This window comes from Hydra viridissima, unplaced genomic scaffold, assembly GCF_058129835.1.
Source record: "Hydra viridissima isolate aposymbiotic clone 2 unplaced genomic scaffold, HvirCarnegie_v1 scaffold_8, whole genome shotgun sequence".
In the NCBI taxonomy this organism is placed as follows: Eukaryota; Metazoa; Cnidaria; class Hydrozoa; order Anthoathecata; family Hydridae; genus Hydra; species Hydra viridissima.
In genome coordinates, this window is record NW_028324307.1 from 14,619,602 (window position 1) to 14,641,197 (window position 21,596).

At 30.4% G+C, this 21,596-nt stretch overlaps 1 long non-coding RNA gene across 1 annotated transcript; it reads left to right on the forward strand.

Annotated features, from left to right (window-relative positions):
- Nucleotides 1-4,632: 4,632 nt before the first annotated feature.
- Nucleotides 4,633-18,373, forward strand: LOC149885264 (uncharacterized). Its single transcript, XR_016455202.1, has 3 exons — nt 4,633-5,060; nt 17,652-17,806; nt 18,246-18,373. It is a non-coding gene; the product is annotated as an uncharacterized LOC149885264 (long non-coding RNA).
- The last annotated feature ends 3,223 nt before the right edge of the window (nt 18,374-21,596 follow it).

Consider the following 21,596-nt stretch of genomic DNA (forward strand, 5'->3'; position numbering starts at 1 on the left):
AACACACCCATAATTATCATTTAGCCAGTTCACTTGATCAAGTTCGTTTAGCGAAATTCAATTATTAATGACTATGTTATTGCAAAAGACTAATCGTTTGTTGGTTGCATCAGTTTATTAATATACTTTAATAAAATTTTAACCAACAGAAAATATACTGAAACAAGAAGAGAAATATTCTTCTGGATTTCAATTTTAACGAATGCATGATTGATAACACGTCCAAAGAATCTTTACATTTTTTAAATGTTAAAAAACTTCAAACTAATCAATCAACTCAAAAAAATCCCCATCCAACAAACTATTAACGAGTGAGCAAACAAAATTTAGCATTATGTATGAGTCCAAGTCATTTATTGACGCCTAAAAATATTTTGTGATTAACTTAAAATGACGCACAAAACGTTTCAATCATGACTCACTTTCAATAGTGTAAACTCAAGACTCACTTCGAATTGTGTAAACTTAGTTCAAAAAGCCACATCTCAGTTCGAATAGGGATATCTTCCAAACATCATATATATATACATATATATATATATACAATTTCATAAAAGTGATAAATATTTAAACTATGTTATAATATTGCGAAAATTATTTTGAAAATAAAAAGTTAAAACCATCACAAGAAATGGTGAATTTTGAGGACTTTGGACTAATCAAAGTGAGATGTCTGTTTGATTTGAGTATCGGAATATCGGCGCCGAATTAGCTTTATATCTAGAAATGTTTGATCAAGTCATGTGTTAAGTTTCTAATCATAACTATATTCAGAATCTCCAGGAGGTCTTTGCTTCATAGAGTTCGGAAAGCGTATGCCATGTGCTATGATAAATTCATAAAAAAAACTGGTCGATGAAAACTGATTTTTATGTTTGTTGATCTTTTAAAATTTGCTCAAAAATAACTTTTAGATGTTTTCACTTCAAGTTGACAAGCCACCTAAATTTTTTTTTATTTAATGGGGTTAAAGTTGCTATAGCCCACTTGTTTCACCCCCTGAATGTAATTCAGCTTTGTAGTAAAAAATTGGAGACTCTGTTCTGCAGCTTTTCAAGTCATTATAAGAAATATGTTGAATATTGTTGAAAAATTCAAATTTATATTTATATAAAAACACAGATTTCACGATCTGTTGCAGCTCATGTGCTTTTGAGTGATAGCTATTACTAAAAGTTTATCACTCATTAAAAAAAGAACCTAATGAAGAAGAGATACTTTTGAATAAGTAAATCATGTTCTAAAGAATTTAAAAGTAAACGAAGCAGTCATATTGTCAGCCTTAATGTTTCATCATCTCTAGTTCAATCAAATGTCATCTCATAGCACCATGACCCATCCCAGCTCATCAGCCGTTGGAGGGAACATCAATTACTGCCAAACGTGGGGTGTCATTAATTCAAAGTTTTAATTCCGTTATCACAAACCAAGAAGAAAAAAAAGCCAGTACCTGTTTCAGGCTGTTGAAAGTCACGGTCAAAAAAAAAATCTTTTTGAAATGAGATATTTAAACTGACTTCTACGTATTTCTTTTAGCGCTGATTTCAAATATGAACTCAGTTTCTGTCGGCATGCTAAAGTTTTTTAGAAATAATTGATTTTTCAAAAGTTATGACATTTTTTTGTATAATAATTAAGTATAATAGTTTTAAAATTAATAAATTTCTTAAAAAAATTTTAAAAAAGTATATTACTTGTGTGAGGGCGGTGGATTTTCTTTATCATTTTATTATATTTCTGCTCGATATTTAATTTAATTTTAATGCTTAACGTTTAACGTTTTTTTATTTAGTTTAGCTGATGAAGGTGAGGGTGGTGAGGGGAAGGGGAAGGTTTGGGTTAAGGTTTGTTTGGATTAGGTATGTGGAGGTTGGGAACGAGGTTAGTGGTCTGGGGAGTGCTTGGTTAGGAAAGGGCGAGGTTTATTCTAAAAGGGCTAAACTTATAATCGCCGTCCTCAGTATATTCTATACTACAAAACTCAACAAATGTTCTATTGATGTGTAACGGTAAGCACTCTTATATTTGTGTGACGTAAATCTAGTGGCGCAGATATGCAATTCTTCTCGTAAGTTTCTCTTTAAAATCTTGATGAATACCTCTCATAAAATTCTCTTTAAATCTCTTAAAACTCTTTTTATAACAAAATCCTTTTTCTTCTTTAAAATTCCTCTTTAAATCTCTTAAAAATTCTTTCTCTTAAAATTCTCTTTTAAATCTCTTCTTCAAAAGAGACGATCTCTTTATCTCTAATTCTCTCAACTAACCCTTCTAACTCCTCCAAAAATCTCTTCTCCTCTTAACTGTTAACTCTTCCTTTTTTCAAGCTTTTATAGTTCTCCATTATTATTTGTTTCGTTGCTATATCTACTTATCATTAATTTACTTGACATGTAAATAGGTCTCTGTGTATACGTCTTTTCTTAATCGTTGTTATTTTAATTTTGCTTCATTAGTATTTTTTCTCGTGTTATCTTTTATTTATATGACATGATGAATAAGTCTCTGTATGTACGTCTTTTCTTAATGGTTATTTTTTTTATTTTTGCTTCATTAGTTTTCTCGTGTTTTATTTATACGACATGATGAATAAGTCTCTGTATGTACGTCTTTTCGCTGTTTTTAACTTTTCTCCCTCCTCACACTTGGTTTACAACTTCAAATAAGTATAAGTGTATACATAAACTCATTTTGTTGTATCTATACCCAAAAAAGAAGAAGCCATACCAATTTTTTTTAAGTGAGCATCTAACTCTTATTGCAATTATCAACTTCGTGATCAAGACAAAAATGTGACTTCCACATATTGTGTGCGATAATTATGAAGAGAGTCTTGGTAAGAGGTTGACAAAAAAGTTGGTTGACAAAAGGAAAAAGGAAAGGATTAACCTTTGGAAGATGTTTAGACGAGAATCACTAAACCACACAACTGGTTGTTACTATTTTTTTTTTGCTGACGATTTGGGATCAGCAAAAAAATAAAAAACTTGCTTATTCTAACATTCCTCCTGCCATTTTTTTTTTTGATTTTATAATTTTCGCATACTTCTTTTATATATTCTGAACCATAACAATTTCACATCCTGAAGAAATTCCAGTTCAAATTGATTAAATTCTTTTTTGGTCGGAAGATGATTAAAACCTTATCCAGGAACTAAAGAAATGATATCAGATTCTTAGAAAAAATATCAGACTTCTCGCCTAATCCTAAACATTTAAATCACCTCGATGTTTTAATAAGAAGCAAATAATTTAGTACTTTTGACTTATGACTTTCTAAGAAAGCTCTAGAACTATAAGGCGCTCAATTAAATAAAATGAGCGCCTTTTTTCATTTGAAATTCGGCTCTATGAAGCAACTTCTTAGGACACTTAGTACTGATAGTAAATAAAAAAAGCAGAATGCAATTTACTTCACTATTTACTTTTACGATTAGTTCTAAGTGTCTTAATTATTTGTTTTCAAAGGTCAAGCTTTGAGGAATTAGTTGTTAGAATAAATTTGATGTTTCGATCTTGAATGCAATATTAGTATAAAATTTAGTTCATAAATAGTCATTTTGATTAGTTTCCTGACTTTATTAGAGATGTGAGTGAAGAGTAAAGAGAGCTATTCCTCCAAGATTAAGATCTTTGCAGTAAAATATCCTTACCAAGGACGTTGAGACAACCACATTATGGCAGACCACCGCAGGTGCATCAATCAATATTTCACTGGAAAAGATTGCGAACGTAAAAACAAAAGCGTAAGGTTCTACTCATTAGAATTTTTCTTGAATTTTTATGTTTCGATGTCTTCAATTATTTTTAGTTACTACTGGTGTTTCTTAACACCCTTTACTCGGTCAACTAAAGATTTTTTCTAACTCGTTACCAGATTTCTTCCAAATATCCATGTTATTTCACATAATTAAAAGTTTTTTTTTGCCGCAATCAACATCAATATGACGAGGAAATTTTTTTTTTTTGTGCAAAATAAATTCTCATCCTGGAAAAACCGCCTTTATGACTTGTGGTGATATCCCGTGTAGTTTGTAGCTTTTCGATTTAAATTATAACACTCTTAGCAGACGTTACAAGCGCAAAAAAAAAAAAAAAACTGAAATTTTTCTTATCTACCATATGTATCTTATCTATCAATTTCGAGCAAAACTAAAGATTAAAGTCAAATTTCGCCATGAGAAAACACCAATCTAGGTCCCACAAGACCAGTCCAGTCCCACAAGTTGAGTGTGCAGCGGAACATTACATTCGAACGACTAAATCTACATAGTTTTCTGGTTTATATTTTCAAGAAACTATTTTATAACAGTCACAAAAGAAAGCCAAGTTATCTCTCTAAAGAATTCTTTGTCTTTTTGTAAGTTTGCAAATTAACGGCCACAGCTTATTATCAGTATTTTTTTAATGATTCGGATTCTCCAATATTTTACCTCTAGAATTCAAAAAAGACCGATTAAAATCGATCTAAAAAAATTTTTTTTCCCCTCACTGAACTACTCTGTACCGAGTCTCGAAAAAGCATTTTTTGAGGCATGCAAAAAGCATTTTTTTTTGTAAATATGCAAATCTTTATTTATGGTACACTTCGCAATGCAATGTTACAGAAATAGATGATATTCAAGTTTGTCCAATAAGTCAATCTTTGGTTTTCGAATGCGGGGATTATAGTGTAAGAAGGTTTTTCTTTTTATGTGTAATTACAAAGCAAATAATGTGTTGTTTAGATTTTGTTATTCAACTTATAATTTAAGTTGCTGGCTTTGAATAACGGAGATAAAATCGTCATTTGAATTAGACCACACTCGTCTTCAAGTTAAAAGCTTTTTTTTTGTAACAGTATATTCTCCATTATAACCAATGATGTAATAGTAAGTGTTTTACCAAATTTTTAGCAAAACATTCCGAGTTAAAGTTTTATATTTGACTATTTTGCGTCTTACATATAAGCTGCAGTTATTGTTTAGTTGAGCCGTATTTTTGAAATGTCATCCGTTTCACCAGGAAATGTCATCTCCTTCACCAGGAAAAAGAAGGATGGATACTGACGTGGTGAAATTGTAAGCTAAAATATTTAAAGAGAGCTAATAATACATTGTTGAATTCTAAAGATTGAAGTATTTTGCCAATACTTATATATATGTATATTTATCTTTAATGTTATATATAATACATAGATTATTGCTTTTTGAGTTGCCGTATTTCTTCATACATTCATTAAGGAAAATTTTTTTTTAAAATTTGCCTTTAATATGTCTTTTACCTGCTTCAGATTCAAAGGTCAATTCTTTTATTGAAATATTCAATATCTACATATTGCAATCAACAAAATATTATTGTTGTGCATTAATTAGACAAATAGTAAAATTTTTAGCTTGTGGTGGTTGTTTATTTGTTGTTGTTTTAGTTTGTTTTCCTGTTGTTTTTTTTCTTCTGCATGTGTATTTATTATGATACAGCATTTAAAAGAATATATTTGACCTTCTTGTGTGCTTCAAAAAATCTATCATCAAAAATCCTTTTTCTAAATGAATTATCACATGTAAAAGTTTATAAATGCTTAAAAATATTTTTTTGTTCAAAAAAATGTTCTTTTGGTAAACAGCTAGAAGTTGCCTGAATCTGAATACTTTGAACTATCATTTCCAGTCCTTCCCTTTTTTTGCAAATTGAAGAACGTGTCATGTAGTAATTATTTCAATGTGTATCTGCTCGTTGAATAGCACACCAATAAACTACATTTTTTTCATTTTTCTTGAGTCAGAACCACACTTTGATGAAGTCTTTTTGCCATGTTATTGCATTTTTTAATGAATTTTTCTACTGTTTGTTATTCTTCTATCTCAGAAGCTGATTTTTATGCTGTGTTCAGTACATGTGCCAAGCAAATCATACTGTCCTTCAAACTGTCACTTATTCTCATAAACAAGGTGACGTTGGGAGTAGCGTCTGTGATTCAGATTATCTCTACGTCATTGAGGACATCATATCAGGAAATAATGTCATCAAGTTTCTAATTTATGTTTTCACTGGTGTGTTGGTCATTTAAAAAGCAGCAGTCAAGTGTAAATCTCTGTATTGCAAACTCTTTTGTTAGCTTTTGTAGCTGACAGTGAGAGAAATGAATTTATCACCATTTTTAGCAGTCAAACCATTTGTGGTAAGTCCAACTCTGTTGACATGGTCCTTCTCCAATTTTTTCTTTATGTTCCTTCTCCAATTTTTTCTTTATGGTCCTTCTCCAATTTTTTCTTTTACTCGAGACTTTCATGTTCATTTACAAGTTTTTATTTTCTGAAACTGGATTCAACTTTGATGTTTGCTTTTGGTTTCAGCCTTAAGATAAGGTATTGAAACTCATGATTTTCAGAGAAAACAAGGAAGTGGTCGAAAAAAACGCACAGCAAATCCTAGAGCTCTCGAACGGTTGGAGACTTCATTGGAAGAACATCCTGATTGGTCTGATAGATATCGAGCGAAAAAACTGAAGGTTTCCAATTTTCTTGTACACAAATGGCGACAGAGACTTGGATATCAAAGTTTTAAAGTAGTTAAAATGCCAAATCGAAACGATAAACAAAATTCAACCGCAAAGAGTCGAGCTCGAAAGTTGTATGACAACTTGTTAACAAATTCCTGGGCAGTGCTACTATACTTCTAAAATAAGAGGAAATGTGAGTGATAAATAAAAGTATGTAATGGCTGATAAATTTTTGAAAAAATTGATGATTTGGCAGGCACTTTGCTCTAGACAACATTTCACGTATTCCGAAGATTTCATTGTGCCCAAACAAACATGAATTGGCAAAAAATCGCCAATTCATGTTTGTTTGGCACAATGAAATCTTCGGAATACGTGAAATGTTGTCTTTCTCATATAAAACGACTAACTAAAGCTCATAGAAGTACTTCAGTATTGTTTTGGCCTGATTTAGCCACAATACATTACTCAAAAGATGCTCAAAAGTTTTACGATGATAATGGAGTGATGTTGGTTCCGAAAAAGATGAATCCTCCAAACTGCCCCGAATTACGTTCTATTGAAAAATATTGGGCCATCATAAAAAAGAAATTGAAATTAAGTGGAAAAACAGTAAAATCAGCTACAGATTTGAAGAAAAAATGGGATTACGCTGCTAAAACTTACAAAAATCACTCTGTCCAGAAACTATGGGAGGCATCAAAAAGAAAGTCAGAATTTTCTGTAAAACTTAATTTTTTTTGTTTTTTCCCTATTAATATGTAATCTTTACAGTCTTAATTTTTCAGAAATATATTGATTTAAATACATTTAAGCTTTCTTACAGCCTTTTTTGATCAAGAAATGTGGGCAGATTTTTCCGATAGCATGCCTTAATTGAAAATTATGATCGTTTTTAGCGCAATTTGCATTAATGATTAAAATAGACAAATATGGATAATCTAGCTTGTATCTTTTGAATGAAAAAACTACAAAATGATAATAGTTTTAATGTTTAAATATTCGAATGCTTAATGTAAATGATGACTTAAATTGCTCATTGTCGACTTTAAAATAAAAAATTTGGCCAAAAATTGGAAGATCAATTTTTCAGTAATTTAAGTTTCTGTGTTTTAAAACTTAAAAAAGTTTTTAACGTTAAAGCTTAACGTTTTCTTAGTTTTTTAAAGTTTAAAGTTTAATAAATTTTCCATATTTAAAATAATTTCACGTTAATTATTCTGTGTTTTGAAATTTTACACCAAGTATAAAATTAGTAAAACCATATTTCACAGTTCATTTCAAATAGATAGTTTTTAGTACGTACACTGCAGGCCAAAAGTTTCCGGACACTTGGATTTTGTATAATTTTTTAATTCAAACTCCCATAATTATTTCAATAAATTTCAAATATCATATTTATTTTTTAAAAGACACATATAGTTACTATTTAAGAAAAAAAAAGCCAAAAAATGAAATAAAAAAAATACTAAGAACACTATTCTTATTACACTGTCTTTTCGTCAAAAAATAACCCACGAGTTTTTATCACTTTTTTTGCGATCCGTGGCATCCTATTTATTAATTTATTTATTATTTCGGGTGTAATTGATAACCAGGATTCTTCTAATATTTGCCACAGGTGCTCTTTGGATGTTGGGCATTTTTGTCTGACCTTTCTGTCCAATTCTTCCCACAGTAACTCTATTGGGTTCAAACCTGGTGATTGGGCTGGCCAGGTTATGATTTTGAGGATAATTCTTACATAATTTTGAGGTGTGTTTAGGGTCATTGTCCTGCATAAAAACAAAACCACGACCAATAGTTCTTAAGCCAGAAGGTATATCATTGTTTTCTAGAATTATTTTATATTGTTCTTTTTTCATAATACCCTCAATTTTAACTAGGTCACCTACACCAGCTGAAGAAAAACATCCCCATACCATAACTGACCCACCACCATGCTTGATTGTCGGCACTAAACACTCTGGGATCATTTTTTCTTTTGTTGTTCTTCTGATGTAAATTCTACGTCTTTGCCCAAACAGTTCAAATTTAGACTCGTCGGTCCATAGTACTTTTCTCCAGTCTTCTTCTGTCCAATTTTGGTGGTCTATAGCCCATTGTAACCTTTTCTTTTTATTTTCAATCCGTAGCAACGGTTTCCTGACCGCTATACGGCCAGAAAGTCCTGCTTGTCTAAGACGTCGTTTCGTAGTGGTTAATGAAATAGATTTTGAACGACTCCTATTGTAGCCTGAAGTTATTTCCGGGGCCGTAAGTCTTCGATTTCTTTTACTCATCAATATTATACTATTATCTTCAGCTTTTGTTGTCTTCCGTGGTCTACCAGATCTTTTTTTGTCTTCAAAAATGCCTGTTTCTTTTCATCGTTTGATGGTATCTTGTACAGTACTTCTGGCAACTTGTACTTTTTTGCAAATTTCACGAACTGAATATCTTTCTTTATGTAACGTAATTATTTCAGAACGTTTTACAACCGTTAAAGAAGGTTTTTTACCCATATTTTTAATTAAATAGTCGAATTATAAAATTTTAAAATTTTTTTGAAGATTGTTTAATGCAAGCGTCATTAATACCAAATGAAAACTAAACAAAACTAAATATTCTTAATCATTTTAGTCGGATATCATTATATTATAAATATTTCCTTCATGTTTCAACAAGTAAATAACTTTAACAAGACCAAACTCTTAAGAGTTATGTAACGCTATATATCAAGTTAAAATAAGCAATTAAAAAAACAAACTTATTTATGTAAGTTTGAGGCCAGTAATACCTAATTACTGACCTCAAACTTACATAAACACTTAAAATTAGTAAGTTTAAGTATTATAAATTAATATTATTGATTAATTTAATGATACAGGATAGATTTTAGCTTTTTATATAAAAAATATCAAGTGTCCGGAAACTTTTGGCCTGCAGTGTACGTACATACATACATACATACATACATACATACATACATACATACATACATACATACATACATACATACATACATACATACATACATACATACATACATACATACATACATACATACATACATACATACATACATACATACATACATACATACATACATACATACATACATACATACATACATACATACATACATACATACATACATACATACATACATACATACATACATACATACATACATACATACATACATACATACATACATACATACATACATACATACATACATACATACATACATACATACATACATACATACATACATACATACATACATACATACATACATACATACATACATACATACATACATACATACATACTTACATACATACATACTTACAATACCATACATACTTACATACATACATACATACTTACAATACCATACATACTTACATACATACATGCATACATGCACACATGGATGCATGCATGTATACATACATACACAGTCTTTTTTCTTCTTTTTTCTCTTTTTCTGCTTTTGAAAGATAATACAGCACTTTTGCGTTTACTGCGCATAACTCATATTTCAATTTTTTTCAGTAATTTTTTGGAAAATAATTTTGAATTGCAGCTGAACTTGCAATTCAAAATGGTTGGAAAACGAACTTATTAGTACTAATCAAATTACTTCTTAAGTTTTTAAGCAAAATGCATGCTATCATACGTCAGATTATTTTATGATCATTATAAATGATAATTTTCTTCTGGTTTGTCTGACCACTACGGTGGAATTAACAAGATTGCTGCGGATTTCATCAAAAAGGATTAACAAAATGATTGTTTGTTTTGTCCTCATTTAACAAAAACTTTAATGATTTTATTGAATGAATGCAAATTATAACAACTTTGAAGAAAATGGAGGATCACATCTAGATTTGAAAAAGATTTGTTCTGAAAGTTTATAAACTAAATAATAGAAACTCCCTTCAACAAGGTTGTACATTATAAGACACGAAACTATTTAAAATAGATAAAATTGTGAGCTAACAATTGTTTATCTGAGCCAATGAGGAAATGGAAGTGGACAACTTTTAAAGTGTAGTTTTACATTCAAATTGTTATCTATACTTACTGATTCGAGAAAAGAACCGGAGTCTACAAAAAAACAAACACTAGTAGTGGTAATAATATTAAATTTGGCCAGCAGTTTTAAACTAATTTCTTGACACCACAATCCATTTGAAACATTGCAAGTACATTTAAAATATTGCACATTTTCTCCTCCTTTAAACTTTTATTAATTGAAAAAAAAAAAGATTTCTAAATCAGGGATCTTAAGAAACACGCTTTCTACGAATTTTATAAAACGCATAAAGGTAAAGGTAAAAAATTTACTGATGACCATTTTATGATAGAATTTGTACCAAATTCAGCTATCTATACTATAATAAAACGTTTAGAAAGCAGAGCTAACTGTCAAAAAGCAACAGAAAACGGTTGTAAACCAAACATAATGGCCAGAAAGAATATAAAGCGTTTAAAGGAAAAGTTATGGCCAAAAGGATGAAGTTTCTTAAAGACAAGCAACCTGAAAGCTTGATTGCAGCCTAGCTTACATCAGTAAAACGCAAACAACATAAGCTGTAATCCGTTCGCAAGAACAAAATACGGAAGGCTGTACGAAAAAATGACAAAAGTTAGAAACTTTAGACTTTATACGAGATGGAATGCAAATTAAATAAATGAATGGAACAGTTTTTAACTTATATTTTTAATAAACCGTTTTCTTTATTTTAAATTTTCTTTGCTTCAAAATGATCCATGCATCTCAGTTATCATGGACCATGATAACTGAGATGCATGGATCACACTAAACTCTGGATAAAGTTTCAGTCGGAATGGTTTGCTGTTTAAGAACTTATGGCAGTTTTAGTTTAAAGTTTATTAGTTTTTTGCTACTTTTACCTCAAAACGTTATCAATTGCTGTGAAATTCGGTCACTATTTTCAAAATAATACACGAGTGTTTTACTATGTAATACCAACAATTTTTGATTATAACTGTTTAATTGCTACATGTACCGTTTTCATTTTATAGACCAAAATATTGGTTTGCTATTTAAAGCGTAGTTTGACTTGGCTTATGCATAGCGTGAAAATCTCAGCATTTCCTAAAGTATACTACTGCCAAAATGCAACAAAACCCTAAAAAAAAAAAGTGCAAATCCTGGTCAAAAGACTACCAGTTGGTAAAACAAAAAACTGCTTCTTTGTTAAAAAATTTTTATTGTCTCTTGAAACCTTCTTAAATACCTTTACTTTCAAAATTAAGTGAAAAAAATAACTATTTAAACCCTGTTTTTTACATTATTTTTTTACAATTAAACAGCATCTGATTATAATTTAAAGCATGTTTTTTTGGTTTTCTCCACAAAAAATATGTGAATAATTTCCTCAAGATACTCTTTTAAGGCAAATACTCTACAATACTATTTTTAAATGTAATATCAAAATTAATAATTTTTAATTTGACATTCAAGGATTAAGTTGGCTAAAACGTTCATTAAAAACCATAAGCTATGATTTTCTGCTCTTTATATCTAATAACTCAAATTATGTTCCTTAAAGATGCTTACTGTTAAGATCAGTTATGCAGCACAACAATCTTTATTTTTACTCTGGATGATTATTGTTTCGCTTATACCTTGACCAAAGTTTATAAAAATCTTGATAAGCATGATTGATAAAATCCTTGTGTGGTAGAAGTATGTTGTGAATTTTATGTGCTACACTTGCATCAGTTATCATTAAGTAACACCTTTTGAAATTTTCAATTCTTTCAGCGAAGTCCGGCTGTAGAATAAATCCAAAGCAAGCCTTGACAACTAAATTGAAACTTTTGAATGCTTCAATTACATGAAAGATGTTGGGAACAAGTTTTGTATCAGCAAGTTACTGCAGCACGTCCTCATTTTAAAGAAGCTTTCTGCATTCGATTCTATCGAACTGGCCCCCTTGATAAGGGATCAGTTGAATGTCGAAGGCTGCTGGCCACTCAACAGCTTCTATCCAAGCAGTTTAAAGAATCTTGAAATGATGAAGGACAACTCCTTGGAGGAGATGCAATTCCATGGGTGGGATGATTCCCAAAATCAGAACATTGTTAGTTCCTTTGATGATTGTCTTTTGAATGACATTGCAGAACAGGTTTGCATTAGCAACAACCCCACCATGTTGCTGAAAAGACTCGAGGTTAAATTTGATTAAGCCCAGTGTTTACAATTTTCTAGATTTGGCAAGACACTTGTATTTGACTTTCACACCATGTGCAAGGGTGCATACTTTAATGGGTTTGAAAACCACATATTACATTCGCAACTTTCAAATCACAACCCAAACTTATTTTAAGCCCATTTAAATTAATCAGTGACCAGAGTTGCTCAATATCGGAGTGAGATTCTGACAAATCTTCTAATACCGCAACAAGAATTTGTCTCTTGACTCCAGTGTCTTTGCCAGTCCTTTGACTGAGAGGCTGTTTTTGTGGTGGTGAATTGATTTCATACCTTAACGCAGTATCAGGTGTGCTTAGTCAAGACTTGAGAAAATCTTTGCCTCTATTAAATCCGACCTTAACAAAACAGCCACCAGAAATTTTTCGAGATCAAATGACATTATTCACAAGACTTGATAAACCATTGTAATGAGCAACAACCCGAACTGTACGAGAATCTCCTTTTTTGTCAGTGATTTTTAAGTCATTTTATGTGAAGAAATCATTTAAGTGTTGACCTGATCTTTTGGAAATTCATGTAAAAATTTGGTTCTAGTATCTTGCTGCTTGATGTATGGTTTACATTTCTTACCAGTATTTTTAATCCGTTGTTTGACAGGCCTGTATTTAGTTGTACATAACAAAGCTAGAGTGGTCAATTTTGAAGCGCTTGATGGTGGCTGGGTACTTTTGACCTAAAATCAAAACATACATTTTTTATGTTTATTATAAACTTTTTTCAGAAACTTTGGGTAAAGTTTTTAAATCATCTAAAGAGATTAGAAACTTGTCAAAAATATAATTGCTGAAATTTATTTAGTCTCATTTCTAAATAGTCAAAATTTTCTTTCAATATATGTATGTAAAAATTATTTAGTATAAATATTTACCGGAGGTAATTGTAAGTTGAGGCCCGCCGGATGCTTTAGAAAGTTGAATAGTTCCTTCGGAAATAATTCTTTATTAGAAATAACTCAAGATGCAATCTGTTCGGCTGTTTTAGCATCTGCTTAAGGTTGAAGGTTTTCCCTGTACTTTTTATTAAGAGCATTGGTGGGGCAAACCTTTTCCTAAAGGGCTGAGGCATGTGTTGCATTGTACATTTGTTTTTTTCTCAATAGTGGTTTGTTCTTCAAAAGAATGTTTACCTTGCAGCATTAAATGAAAAATTTGGCAGATTAGGCAATAACACATCGTGCCTCTTGTTTCAAGTTTTACTTGTATTGACTTAAAATCAAACAAAGAGGGGAGTACAACTTCTTTCCCCTCTTGTTTCCTGCGCAAAGTAGTTCAGCACAATTTGCATGGTCCTTTTGGTACTCGAGAATCACTTATTTTGACCTTGGCTTCGTACAGTTGGCATATTCGATCTGCTTGGATAACAGTAAACTGTTTTAGATATTTTTTCAAACAGAGCAAGTACACTTTTGATTTTCATCATGAGTCTTTGCTTGATTTGGCATTGTGTTAATTCACTAAACCTAACTTCACTAAATTAAACTCTGCCTTTTACAAAACTTAATCAAAATTTCTTATTGAATAACAATCCACCTAACATACTTACGATTATTTACATACTTGTAGCTTTTTAAATTAATGATACTTGGTCACACTTAAAGATAATTTAGATAAGATCTTATTTTATTGGAGAGTCCTACAAAAGATTTTTACTGCTCTTCAAACGACTATTCTTCCTTTCATAACATTTCTCTCTTTAAAAATTATTGCACTTTTTAAAAACTTTTGATAGAGATTTTCTCTTTTTGTAACTCTTTTTATAATTTTTTAATTATTTTTATAAAACTTTTAAAAATTTTGCTTCAAAACAACCCTAATCTGCTACATGAGTGTTCTACATAGTAGAACACTCATGTAACAATTATAAGTTCTTAACCAGCTAACCATTCCGACTGAAACTTTATCCGAAGTTAGTGTGTCTACATTTGCAACAATTTTTATCAAATTATACAGAGTGGTTCACATTCTAGAGGTATTTTTATTGGCACATTATAAAGTCAAAATTTCACTCAACTTGAACATTCAAATCAAGTTATTTTCCGCAGACAAAATTAAAAGATTTCAAAACTTACATCACAGGGTACCTTGATGTGCACGCTATTATTCCATATAAGCGGCGTTCTTGGGTCAGCTAGGTTGGCATTATCATAATCCAAGATAAACGTGTCATAAAACTAAATGTTTGCTTGATTTTCAATCTGCTTATAAGTTTAATCCATTTTTCTTCTAAATTAGTATCTTTAGGGAAACTAAAAACAGCTTTACTTGCGAAACGAGAGTAAGATTCACTTTTTAAGTTTTTTGCCAGTTCGTCTGAAAAGTAGCCTTCTAATTTTCGGCTTATTTATGCAATATATCCAATCGTGTATAAAGTAGATCATGACTAGGCTTTATAACCATGGATGGATTAAAAAGTCTTCAAGTATTAAAAAATAAAATGCGATCGAAAATTTATATTAAAAAGTTTCGCGTCATAATTATCAAGTGCAATTTACATAAAATGGTGATTTAAAATGACAGCTTCGAATTTGGATTCTTCCTTTAAATGTATCCTGATGTCAGTTGTAGAATATTGAGGCAGCTTTAATTCCTTTTTGAAATGTTTGCAAGTTGCAAACACTGTCATTTTTCCATTTTCGTCAATTGTTTGTTTGATAAAATTCTACTAGATAAGATTAGGAGCCTTGAATTGATAAATGAGATTGTTGTTGAATGAGATTGTTGATGAGTAAGATTGTTGATGAATGAGATTGTTGATGAGTGAGATTGTTGATGAGTAAGATTGTTGATGAATGAGATTGTTGATGAGTGAGATTGTTGATGAGTGAGATTGTTGATGAGTGAGATATAAGCATATAAGAATACTGATTTACAAAGGACTTTTGATGAGTATATATGCAAGACTGACTGGTTAAATTAAGTTAATTTAAAGCGTTAATCTACGATTAAAAACGATCATAATTTATTAAAAACGACGCGCACTTATAATGCAAAATTAACACTTAAATTAAAACGATGAAAAATGTATACTGATTTGCATAGGAAATTTGACTTCAAAGGAATATCAGTTTTAATCAATGTTTTTAAGTCAATTGTGAGTTAAGAAATCAGTATTTCGATACGATATCGATATCAGCACTTTTAACAATCGATGTTGAAGCGATCTAACTGGTAACGACATTATTCGTTTTTTTGTCCAAACTTTCTTCAAAGTCAATTCGAATGTCCACTGCTTATTACCGAGTTCTACTAACTTAATTTGATGAACTTGTAGAACTCGGTAATAAGCAGTGGACTAATTTTGCAATCGCAATCAACATGAAGTCAAAGCAGTGTAAAGACGATGCTAGAAAATTATCATCTTTTTTAAAAATTGAAACCAAGATCGAAAGTCAACAATGTATTATCTCGAATGGATGTAGGATGTAAAAAAAGAACAACTTGACAAATATTGAAACCGTTTTATTCATCCTGGTTTAATTGACAACTCAAAGAATTTAGTTTAACAACATAAATAACTGAAGTAAACAACTGAAGAAGACCGTTATTTGCAAAAAACGTTTCCTTAACGCAAAAAAGAAATTGAGAATTGAAATCTATAAAAAGTTTCCTGATCCAAAAATACGATACAATCCAAAAAGAAACGAAACAAAAAATCTAAATGACTGGGATGAAAAATTACTTAAAAGATTTTAAAGACATTTTTGCTGGTGATGAATTCTTTTTTTAACTAAATATTTGGTTTGACCGGCAAATGCGCAGGATGGTCAAGTTTCTAAACCTTACAACACGTCTCGAACAGTAAACAAACATTTTTACCTCGAAGAGTGTGTCATAAAATGTCTAGATCCAACAAACCGAAACAAGATTAAGATTCTTTTTTGAGCCATATATAACTAGCTTGCATTATGCTCGAAAAGTGTGCAATTATCTAGATAAACAAAAAACTAACTTTGACCAATTAAAGTTATGATCTATGACATTCATCAGCTTACCTTACCAAAGAAAAAAATAAATAAATAAAACATTTCTAGGCTTTGTGCAAAAGAAAGTACAAACAGTTGAATAAGAAATGAATTTTTGAATTTGATAATAAGAACAAAGATTTCGAAGAAAGTAGCTGAGAAAAGTTGTTACTTTATTACACATTACAAGTGTAAATTGTGCGATTAGAACACCATACCCACGGAAAGTGTTTACTGCGTACTACGCGTTATGTTTAGAAGTTTAAAGTTCAAACCTTGTAAGAAATATAACACGTTATTGAATCAATTTGAAGGAGATCGAGTATTACTTTAACTTTCTCATGGCTGCTGTAGAACTCTGGAGCAAAATCTATGAAAAAATTTTCTTTACACTTAAAATAAAATTTGCTTATGAAGTAATTTCTTTTTTCTTTATGTCCAGCATACTTAAGGTTTTAATCTTGAATGATCCACCCCCACCATCGGTACGAGTTTTATATTTTAATCATGAATGTCCAACTACCAAAGGTTGCACGAGAGAAAATGACATGTCATTACACAACATTTTATTTTTCAGATTCATTCTCTAATAAAACTTCACAGAACTTGGCTGTCACAAACCTCTGGTCTGAATATTTTACTTTAACATTTGCTTTTACGATCCCAACTTTTTCTCTTATGAATAAAACAAATTTTATTGTAATGCATGTATTAGTTGTCTTGATAATTTCTAGACATCATCAGTATTTAAAACTCTGCATATTGATTGGATTTGCTTCCAGATGTCTAAATGGCATGTTGTACATATTTACTTTTGTGCAACGATCGAGCTTGAAGATAATAACGTTGAAGCACGCGTTGAATGCATATATATTATCTAATACAAAATATCCCCTAATGTAACATTTACCAGACTAATTGTGTCTTAGATTTATAGTGTAATATTCTATAGGATATTCTGTCAACTTTAGAAATACAGATTTGGCAAAGGCGGAATAATTAACTGGTCATAACGGGCAAGAAGATAATAGATGATTTCTTCTATCTTATTTTTTTCACTTGATGTCTTTTCGTGTATTGGAACTGAGATTGAATAATTTAAACTCAAAGGTTGCAGAATGAAAAGGTATGCAATTTTCGTAATAACCACAGCTCATGATATTTCTTTATAAAATGTAGTCCAGTTTTGATTGCGCGATGCTTAAAGGTAACCAAAATCGGATCTAAAAGATATATATATATATATATATATATATACATATATATATATATATATATATATATATATATATATATATATATATATATATATATATATATATATATATATATATATATATATATATATATATATATATGTTTGTGTATTGTAGTAACAAAAGTGCAAATGTGTTTAATAGAATTCATATAAAAATGGAGGCCTCCATGACTATAAATCTCTAAATTTACATTCAATATGACTAACAATTGGTGAAGTGGCGTCCGTCATTCTGAATAATAGTTGATAGCAAATTTGTAGAAAAGTATTTGTGTTGCATTTTAATGTTTCTTTTCATTTCCAAAAGTCCACTGAAATCTTGGTTAACTGATTCGCTTGGCTCAGAGTTGGATTAACCATTTCGTAAGCCTGGGGTAAAACAGCATCTTATAAAAATATGAATACAAACGTTGTAGGATCGCACAATGTCTATAATATAGGGTACGTCTATATTACAGATAGTCACTGTAAAAAGTTTTTTGTCAAAATTTTTCATTGAAGAAAATTGCTCAAAAAAAGTAAAACAAATTAATAAGTGTATTTGTGTTTATTTTAACTGAATATTTTTTTTCTTTCTATGTTTTATAGTTGCAAAGCAATTGATGATGTGATCTACATTTAGGATTTTCATCGTGTTCAATGCAGAGAAGAGCAAGATTAATTTTTTTCTCTTTTGATTGTTGAAAAAGAACGTTCTTATTTACAAGAAGTAGCCAAGATGCTCAAATAAATACAAAATTCAATGCATACATTTAAAAAAAAAACAACACTTAATTTTTTTGAAATAATATACCACAGTATTTTTCCACTGTTTTTACTTGGTAATCATTTTTAGTATTTTTAAAAAGTAAGAATCTAATCCGTGATATCCGTTTTTAAATCACAATCTTTTAGTGTTGCAAGAACTTTTCGCGAAAGCATTTCATGTCTGACATGCTATTGACTTTTGTCAAGAAACCAAGTCTATCTGAAAATATCTGATAACCTTTTTTTCTTTTTTTTTAAAAGCTTATCAGCAATAACAAGATAGGTTTGTGTTTTAAATTGTTTTTGTTAGACAAAGCTGCATCTGTGCGACTGACATTATCTTCATCGAAGAATCTTGTGCTTTTTATTACTTAAGATTTCCTATAATCACTCAAACGAAGTTGTTTTGCTTGTTCTTTAAAAGAATCAAAAGATTTGCGCTGAAAAAAGGTTTCCAATGTTTCAAGATGAATTACCAATTAGCTTAAAAGTTTTAAAGCCATTTTTCAAAATACCAGGTTATTGTTGAATGACTTTATAACAATGTTAACCTCAGTTAAAAAACCTTAAAGTTAAAATAGGATTCCATAGTTTGCCCATCAGGGCTATCTCCAGTCATTTGAGCGGAAAAAGCTCTGTGCAAACTATAAAATGCTTTTTTATAAAATGCTTTAAAAAGAAACCAAATAAGTGCTCGACAAAATGATTCTGGTTTGTTGAAGGGCACTCTGCAATTGTTGACAAAGTTTCCAGTACTTATGATTAATTTAGCGTAAAAGGCTTTCCTTGCATCTGCATGTGAAGACCACTTTGTCTAGGAAAGTCTTTTTACAACATAAAAGTTATATTTCTAGGAATGTACTGAACACAGAAATTCCTTGCAAACAATATTTAGCTGAAACTGACTCAACTAGATTCAACAATGCTCGGTACATGGGGCATAATCTGCAAGACGATTACTTCTAACATTCGAGTTTAAAGAGCAGTTATCGTTTCAAAAATTTTTTAACAATATGTTTGAAATCCATCTGATATTTACGATTGGTCTGATTTTGAAAGCTACGCGCTTTGTTTGGTTCAGCAACTTCGTTTATAATGCCAAATGATTCGAATTTCCGTATAAAAATAGTCAAGTTTAAAAAACCTTTAAACAAACTTAGGTTTGTGTACTGAAATTGATTTCATTAACAGACATAGATAATTTTTAAATAGTTAAAAATTTGAAATGGTTATGAATGATAAAAGATGAATGGAACTTTGGGCTTTAAAAAAATACGATTGTTAGAAAAAGAATCTAATTTTTTCATTTTTTTTATTTCTCTCAAGTTAAAAGTAAATCATTTCTTTTGGTAGGCCAGTTTTTTCATGTAGGCCAGTTTTTTCTTCGTAAACCTGAGGCACATGCCTTATCTGCTCTATGGTTAATCTGGCCCTTACTAGGCTGTTTGCTAAGTTCTTTAGTCAGGTTTTCTTAAAGTTACAAAAAGGTTTGAGATGATTGATGACCACATGAATGCTTGTACCAACTAAGATTATTTGCAACCATAAATGCAATTTGCAGCATCTTAATGCAAATTCTATCCAAAAAGTGATTTTAAAACTATGTTAAATGCTTTCAACACACAAACAACACAGAAATCAATTTCAAAAACTATGTAAATCTACCTCTGGTTAATGATGTTGACAATAACATATTTCTGAACCAAAAGTTAGTTGTTTTGAATGTAAATTTAAAGACATCTGCTGCTCAGTTACCCATAAATATCATTACCTTAAATAAATTTTAAAATGCTTTTGAATAAATTATAGTAAGTCACAAAGAATTCCATTAAAATTTATTCTAGAGTAAGGTTGCTCAATTCGTACCACCTAAGAAAAAACCTGCATAACAATGAGTATTTAGCACATAAAATGTAAAAACTATATTTACTATTCGATTAAAATGTTGCAAATGTTGTATTTATACATGAAAAAAATCCCGAAAATCTTTTGTCGTCATAAAAATTAATCTAAATTAAAAAAAAAGTAGCAAGGGTACGACTTACGAAACCAGTGCCCTAAGCTGTATCACCTACGGCTTAAGTCGTACCTACCTAAAAATGAATTATTAGGTATTTATTTAAAGAAAATTTTTTAAGAATGATCATTTTGTAAAGAATTGAGTTTTAATAACAAAAAGAAAAAAAAAAAATTCAATAATAAATCAATTTTTATTAAGCACAGGCATCACACACTTATTTCTATACTTTTTTTTTTGTTGAATCCTCCGCATAAACCGTGCACCCATGTTTTACATTTCAAGCATTGAATCATACTTTCCTTTCAATCTTCTGCAAAAAGACAAAAGAGAAACAATTGCTTGTGTCTGTATTTATATATCTATAATCGCTAATATAAATTCATTTTTAGCCATTGCATCTTTATTTCTTTTTATTGCATTTTTTAAATTTTCTTTATTCACACGCGACGTTAATTCAACTGCTGGAGTTACGCTTGTACAGCTTTATTACATTTTGAGGAGTTTCATTACTCACAATCTGATTTGCATTTGTGCGCAAAGACTCTTCAGTCATTAAATTTACAATTGGAGTAAAAAAATCTTCCTCAGAAACTCATGTCTTCTGCATGGCCAAACACCAGTAGATTTAAAGCCATTCAAAGCAATATCCATACGAATAGATTTCGAGTATGCAATTCCCAACAGTTCTGATACAGTGCTCCTGGGCTTTGTTCTTCACCAACTAGATAACACTTCATTATAATTGGTTATGAGAGATTTGAAAAAAGATTTGTCTAAATGTTGGATTCGATGCGTTGTGTGTTCAGGAAAAGATAGCATAATAATGCCATCACGCTAAATTGATAGCTTCGATATTTTTTGTATGCGTGGAGCGCCCATCCAAAGGAAATA